General features: G+C 43.2%; 1 long non-coding RNA gene across 1 annotated transcript in view; it reads left to right on the top strand.

Moving 5' to 3' along the window:
• Window positions 1-4,128: 4,128 nt before the first annotated feature.
• Window positions 4,129-6,000, top strand: part of LOC115462969 — a 71,583-nt gene continuing 69,711 nt past the window's right edge. Inside the window, exons 1-2 of the long non-coding RNA XR_003940978.1 lie at window positions 4,129-4,167; window positions 5,602-5,712. This is a non-coding gene — a long non-coding RNA (uncharacterized LOC115462969). The remainder of the gene's footprint in view (window positions 4,168-5,601; window positions 5,713-6,000) is intronic.

The raw sequence follows: 6,000 nt of genomic DNA, 5'->3' as shown, positions 1-6,000 counted from the left end.
TTTTTGCCTTGGCAATGGAACCCCTGGCAGCTGCTATTCGGGACAATGGGGATATTTCAGGCGTATCGGTGAGAGGCAAGGAATTCAAGATAACCCTATTTGCTGATGATGTCCTTTTGTCCTTGACTAAACCATCGTTATCGCTTCCTAATGTAATGAAGGAGATTGAGGCTTATTCGGTTGTGTCTGGTTACAAGTTGAATGCGAGTTAGGGATGGTGGTTCGGATACCACCTGAGTTGATGGCTACCTTGAAGACTTTTTTTGCATTCAAGTGGGCTGCAAGAGATACTCGTTACCTTGGGGTTCAGATTCCTTGGAATTTATCAGATTTGTTTGTAGTTAACTATCCGGCGCTTCAGCAGGCGATTTGTAGGGACTTGGATCGCTGGATTTCCATTGGTCTCTCCTGGTTTGGGCGGATTGCTGCGCTTAAAATGAATATCTTTCCTCGTTTATTGTATTTGTTTCAGGTGCTTCCATTGCGTTTGTCGCGGTCTTTTCTTTCCAGCTTGCAAGATAGTTTAATTTGCTTTATTTGGAATCAAAAGCGTCCGCATTTGCCACAAACCTTTTTGTATAAGTGTAAGCGAGATGGGGGGTACTACTGTGCGGTGCAGTCGTGATCGACAATAGAGTGGTTTCGGAAGGAAGATCATAAATTGTGGGTACATATGGAACAGGATTTGGTTGGTACTCATCCATTGGGGCACTTGATGTGGCTTCCTTGTAAGCATATAGGGGTCGGGTTGAGCGGTTTCTACCTACAGTACAGGCCACATTTTATTATTGGAATCTTTTGTTTCCGGCTCGACAGCCTTTGTTGTCTAGGCTTGTGCCCATTGGAGATAATCCCTTATTTGAGCCGGGTATTGGGAATACGGCTTTTCAGCGTTGGGCGACCTTAGGATTGGACTTGTGGGGCAGCTTTATGAGGGGGAGGAGTTTGTCTCCTTTGAGACTTTAGTGGCATCTTACAGGCTTCGGCCGAGTGACCGCTATGCTTATTTGCTACTACTACTACTACTATTTAGCATTTCTATAGCGCTACAAGGCATACGCAGCGCTGCACAAACATAGAAGAAAGACAGTCCCTGCTCAAAGAGCTTACAATCTATTAGACAAAAAATAAATAAAGTAAGCAAATCAAATCAATTAATGTGAACGGGAAGGAAGAGAGGAGGGTAGGTGGAGGCGAGTGGTTACGAGTCAAAAGCAATGTTAAAGAGGTGGGCTTTCAGTCTAGATTTAAAGGTGGCCAAGGATGGGGCAAGACGTAGGGGCTCAGGAAGTTTATTCCAGGCGTAGGGTGCAGCGAGACAGAAGGCGCGAAGTCTGGAGTTGGCAGTAGTGGAGAAGGGAACAGATAAGAAGGATTTATCCATGGAGCGGAGTGCAAGGGAAGGGGTGTAGGGAAGGACGGGTGTGGAGAGATACTGGGGAGCAGCAGAGTGAGTACATTTATAGGTTAGTAGAAGAAGTTTGAACAGGATGCGAAAACAGATAGGGAGCCAGTGAAGGGTCTTGAGGAGAGGGGTAGTATGAGTAGAGCGACCCTGGAGGAAGATGAGACGGGCAGCAGAGTTTTGAACCGACTGGAGAGGGGAGAGGTGACTAAGTGGGAGGCCAACAAAAAGCAGATTGCAGTAGTCTAAACGAGAGGTGACAAGGGTGTGGATTAGGGTTTTGGTAGAGTGCTCGGAAAGAAAGGGGCGGATTTTACGGATGTTGTAAAGAAAGAAACGACAGGTCTTGGCAATCTGCTGGATATGAGCAGAGAAGGAGAGAGAAGAGTCAAAGATGATCCCAAGGTTTCGAGCTGAGGAGACAGGGAGAATGAGAGAGCCATCAACAGAAATGGAAAACGGGGGGAGCGGGGGGGGAAAATGAGAAGCTCGGTTTTGGTCATATTTAATTTCAGGTGGCGTTGAGACATCCAGACAGCAATGTCAGACAAGCACGCTGAAACTTTTTATTTACAGCTGAAACATTTTTTTTGCAGCTCCCGAGTTGCAAAGTTTCTTTGACTCGAGAGATTACTCTTTTGGAAGAGATGTGTGTGGACAACAGGAGCACTAGCACTTGATATGGATATTTGGTGATGTGTCTTTTGCATAGGAGGAATTGGGAGAAGGAGTTGGATTTTACTTTGTCAGATGATTCTTGGATGCACTTAGAAAAAAGTCTTTTGAAATCTTCTTTATCGGTTGCTCTGAAGGAAAATGCCATTAAGGTATTTTATAGGTGGTATCTTACTCCGGTAAGATTACACCATATGTTTGGCACGAAATCGGCTGGAGAGGATGTGGGGAGTTGGGGACTATACTACTACTACTTAACATTTCTAGAGCGCTACTAGGGTTACGCAGCGCTGTACAATTTAACTAAGAGAGACAGTCCCTGCTCAAAGAGATTACAATCTAATAGACAAGTGAACGGTCGGTCCGATAGGGGCAGTCAAATTGGGGCAGTCTGGATTCAATATTGACTGTGGGTCATATTTGGTGGCTGTGTCCTAAGGCAAGGGCTTATTGGAGAGGGGTGCAGTCTCGTATCCAAGTTTGGGTGGGTAGATCTGTGCAGTGGCATCCTGCAGCCTTTTTAACTTGGGCAGAGACCTGAGGGACTTACAGCTACTCAATTTATGTTGATAAAGGGAGTCTTGCATGCGGCCCGCATTAATTTGACGAAGAGTTGGAAATCGTCTAAGGTTCCTTCGGTTGTGAGTTGGATATCGAAGGTTTGGTATATATGTGAGATGGAGCGCTTGACTGTGGTGAAAAAGAAAACATTGTCTAAGTGGGAGATGGTGTGGGATCCTTTTGTGTCAGCCTGTTCAGCGTGATTGGTACGTCTATTTGTTTGATTATGGATGGATGTTTGGAAGGGTTGTGGGGGTTTGAGGATTGCTGGGGGAGGTATAGGGGATTGGGGGGGGGTTGGGGGGGTGTTGATTGAAAATACGGTAAAAAAATTGAGGTTCAATTGATACTCATTGCAGCATTGATTATTGTTTACTGGGAAAAAAGGCCCGTTTCTCAGCGCAATGAAACGGGCGCTAGCAAGGTTCTATAACGGTAGGGGCCCCCTCTCTCCGTCCCTCCAAGCTGCTTGCCTGCCTCCGTGTGACCGTCGGACGTTGTTCGCTCTGTGTGGGGAGGGTTTTTTTTTTTTGCTGCGCCTCCGTGCCTGTGCCGTTTCTGTTTCGGCCTTCGAGTGTTATTGCTCTGCCCTCGACGTCATCACGTTTTGACGCGAAGGCGGTACAGACACTCAGGGGCACACTGGATATCTCGGGCGCCTCAACTTCCGTGGAGGCTTCATTAGGACGTTGGGGTTGCCTTTTATATAGAGAGATTATGCGTTTTTCAATAATATGCCTTATGGATCAAGGTTGTGTGTACATTGTATTGTATTTTGCCCTTACTGTTTTGTACCATGGGCTGATGTATTGTTTTTTCAATGCTTAATAAAGACCTTTATAAATTAAAATAATAATGCTACTACAGTTTTACATTCACAGATCTATCAATCTATATAGCACAGTGAAAATATAAAGCAGCCATTTTAGGAAAGGCAGCTACTTCTACATGGAAGTGGAAGCATAGAGATATTTTAGAGAGACATGTTCAGGGTGTGGCTTGGTTGATCCTTCACAGTACATGAGTATTTTATATTATATAATGGCACTACTGTATACTGTAGAAATTTCCCACATCCCTGAGGTATGCTGCTCTTTTTTTTGAATGTGTACTTTTGGAAAATGACTTTGTCTGATGTGTGTCCCCCAAAAATACACTTTTTATTTTCACTGTGCTGTATAGATCGATAGATCTGTATATGTAAAACTGTAGTATTATTATTATTATTATTTTTTAATTTATAAAGGTCTTTACACATGCAATTGGGTGTCTTACACCTGCACATGGCATCTACATTCTAGATCATTCCCAAAATGTTAGACTAGTAAAGGTAGCTGAAATCTAATGCTTTCTGAGCACCCCCACGTTTCCCTGAGTGTGTTTCTGATTTGTGTTTCAGATGCGGGTGACATTTGAGGATATCGCTGTCTCTTTCTCCCAGGAGGAGTGGGAGTATTTAGATGAAGGGCAAAAGGAGCTTTACAGGGAGGTGATGAAGGAGAATTATGAGATCCTGATCTCCCTAGGTAAGAATTGCTTTGTCTGAATTTTCTTAAGAGGAACAACGTCTGATTTAATAGAAATTTGGCACATTTTCTGTACCTTCTGCACTTTGAATTCTGATCAGAATGTGTCTCCGCTCTGCTGATTGTCTTAGGGTGCCTCAGTCCTGATCCTCACACTTATCTTAAGACCTTCCTGTGTGTCCTACAAGTTTCCTCCTCTTCCAATCAGAGAGAGATTTTCCTCTTGTTCTTCTATCATGACTGAAAAAAGAGCATCACAAACACTCAGTACTTGGATGTAACAGAGTGTGTTAAAATAGCTACTGAAACCAGTCAAAAGTGTGATGCTGTGTTCATTGATCATTTCCTCAGCTTTTGACACTGTGAAGCTGCAGAATTGTCTCCAGGATCAACACATGATAAGAGTAATACAAGAAATCATCATTAATTGCTGATTTCATGTGTTAACTAGAGAGGAGTGTACCAGATCATGACAAGGATCAGTCTTTGTTCCTGCTCGTTTCAACATTCATAGAGCGGGTCTTCCACAGTATTAGGTATGAAACATCTGTGTTTGCCAGTGAGTTGTTATCCTCCACACCAGCAGCTGTTTGGAGGGCACCCAGGTGTCATTATGGAAATACTAGCGTAACTTTATATCATCGTTCCTTAGGCAGCTACAGTTAGACCAGCCATAGACCTAGCAGGTGTCTAAATATGACTGCACATGTAAGTTACACACAAAGCTGGGAGCCCTGCCCATGCTCTGACCATGTGTAATGGCCCCTTGAAATTACACTATAATATTTATACGCACATTTATAGAAGCGTGCTTAGGGTGCTTATGTGAGTAAGTGCAAATTATCTTTCTATTTATGTGTGCCAGGGGCACGTAACCGTAGGCGCATAATTACAGAATTGATAGCCGTGTCTTACCCGGCATCAGGAGTGTCCGTGGGGGAAGTGAGATATGAGCCTTTGCCTGCACTAAACCTCTCCTTTCATCAGCAGGTATTTCTCCTCTTCAGTTTTTGTATAATTTTATACTGTGACAGCAGGGATGGGAATGTAAAAATGTTGATTTGAATTTGAGGGGAGAGGGAGCTGAAGGGCTAAGCGGTCACCCTTTAAGACAACTCACTAGGATCTCCCAAAACAGTTATATTAAGGAATTTTATAATGTGCCAGCTTGTTGAAAATATACTTGGCCAATTTCAAAGAATCACAGCCCCCCCCTATTCTTAAGTGATAGACATTTTTATAATAAAAAACTTGTGACCTGTTCCTTTACCAGAGTACTTGAAGCGAGGTATAATAACGCCCAGATCCCTCTGCATTATGATGGGTGGCAGGAATAGATCCGTCATATTCTTTTCCCTTGAGAACTACTTCTGTTTATTTTTCTGTGAATATAAGGAAAATACAGCTAATATTATTTTTTATTCCTGGAAACAGGCTTTGAAAAGGTCAGTCCTGATACTTTATCAAGGATTAAACAGGAGGAAGAACCATATGTCTGGAATCCCCATGAGTCAAGAGAGAGAGAAGTTATTCACTCAGACACAGGTATGTAATAATACTGTACAGAGTAAGAGCAGGTATTACAGAATACAAATGAATAAAATTACCATACAGAGCAAGAGGAGGTATTACGACCAGGTCTTTAATGGAAGAAGTAACTAACTTGTTAGTCTCACTCGCACACCCCAGTAGTGATACGGGCTGCACATACTGCAGCAGGACATGTTGGTCTACTCCTACCCTAGCTGAGATAATATCTAGCCATCTCTCTGACCTCATGTGCAACTTTCTTTAAATCAGTCACCTTAGTTTTTAACTCTTCTTACTCTCTAC

Source organism: Microcaecilia unicolor, chromosome 1, assembly GCF_901765095.1.
Source record: "Microcaecilia unicolor chromosome 1, aMicUni1.1, whole genome shotgun sequence".
NCBI classification, from domain to species: Eukaryota; Metazoa; Chordata; class Amphibia; order Gymnophiona; family Siphonopidae; genus Microcaecilia; species Microcaecilia unicolor.
This window is presented reverse-complemented; position numbering and strand designations above follow the sequence as displayed.